This window comes from Arachis ipaensis, chromosome B03, assembly GCF_000816755.2.
Source record: "Arachis ipaensis cultivar K30076 chromosome B03, Araip1.1, whole genome shotgun sequence".
NCBI classification, from domain to species: domain Eukaryota; kingdom Viridiplantae; phylum Streptophyta; class Magnoliopsida; order Fabales; family Fabaceae; genus Arachis; species Arachis ipaensis.
This window is the reverse complement of record NC_029787.2, coordinates 129,325,709-129,326,738: the sequence shown is the minus strand read 5'-3', so window position 1 is coordinate 129,326,738 and position 1,030 is coordinate 129,325,709.

Sequence of the window (1,030 nt, the reverse complement as noted above, 5' to 3'; positions counted from 1 at the left end):
AAAAAAAAAAACAGAAAATAGTGATTGAAAAAAAAAAAAAAGTATATGTGTTTTAAAAGAAGTTAAGTCAAACAGACTAGAATATATATATAGGAGGGCAAAATAAAACAAAAATAGAAAAATAAAATAAACATAAAAGTTGGAAAAAAAAAAATTCAAGTTGATCTATCAGTCAGTTTGCCATACCCTATCAAAACATCCGTTTTACTGCCGTAAACATTAAGACATTTGTCAATTGAGGAATGCTTATTTATAATCCCCAAACAGTCAAAACACTTTCACCCACACGTAATTTGAATAGGAAAAACTAATGGCTGATTAGGCCTTACATCGATCACATGTGAATCATACTTATATTTTTTTTGGTTCATAATACTATGATCACTTTTAGTCACTTGTGATGAGTATCTCTTTCATAGAGCCCCACACAAATAGGTATTATGCGCCATATAATGAAGATGTAGAATACACTTTAAAGTTTAAAGTCTGTGACATTTGTCAAATAATTTTCCTAATATATAGGATAATAGGATTAGTATTTGATTCCTTTCCAGCGTCGCATTGCTATAGAAAAGCGCCAAGCATCGAGAAGTGGGTCCGGGGCTAAGCCTGCAAAGAACCACTGAATAGAGTGAGCCCAATAAGGAGTGCACCTTGGCCCATGCCCAATTTTACGAACGGCCGCTTTTGCATAAGCCTCTGGTGTTGGAATGAAAAGTGAATCTTTCTCTATACATGCTATCTCTGATGCCATCTTCGTTGCTACATACAGTGGTACCTTCATTCATCAACACGACAACACCATCATTTATTTAATTTCTATAAAGAAACCATTTCTTTAAGAAGAATACTCTGTGGTTATTTGGATGTTATTATAAAAATATTAATAAAAAATTATCTTTTTAATTTTTTAATATATTTAACAATTTTTAATAATAAAAATAAAAATATTATAAAAATTATTGTTTTTAAAAATTATAATTTACATATTTTTATATTATTATACTAAACATAATTAATAAATAAAATT